Source organism: Sycon ciliatum, chromosome 1 (assembly GCF_964019385.1).
Source record: "Sycon ciliatum chromosome 1, ocSycCili1.1, whole genome shotgun sequence".
Taxonomy (NCBI): Eukaryota; Metazoa; Porifera; class Calcarea; order Leucosolenida; family Sycettidae; genus Sycon; species Sycon ciliatum.
The window spans coordinates 46,105,910-46,106,458 of record NC_088643.1 but is presented as its reverse complement, the minus strand read 5'-3'; positions in this window follow the sequence as shown (position 1 = coordinate 46,106,458).

Sequence of the window (549 nt, the reverse complement as noted above, 5' to 3'; positions counted from 1 at the left end):
TATCCACCACTGTCGATTTACGATGCTAAACCTGGGAGAAACCCGACTGGAAAAAACCGGCTGAAGTGCCTAGTACTACTACCACTACTAGTACTAGTGCCAGTACTCTGGCAGTAGTGGGGAGGCAACACCTACCGCCAGCCAGCCATCAGTTCCAGACCAGCGCCATCCCCAGACATCGTGTCACCACGGTAACCACTAGAGCCTTTGGGTAATCCTTGAAATACAACAAATACTAAATACTAAACTTTACACCAGGACATGTAGGCGGTGCACCGGTGGTGTCCCACTCCCTGGCCCAATCGGAGGAGTGTACCCGTGCCCGAAAGGCCAAGCCAAGCACAGCTACATGTAGCTGCAGTCAGACTGAAACTAAACACTGTTTCGTGTTTACTCGGAACTGTTGAAAGCGGCTCTTCGACCAGGCCAGGTGAGACCACAGGACGCTAGCAGACACCAACACGAACAGTTATTCACCAGCCAGTAGCCACACTCCACGATAGCAAGTATACAGAAAATCGAAAGAAGTAGTGTAACTCCTGACGAGTC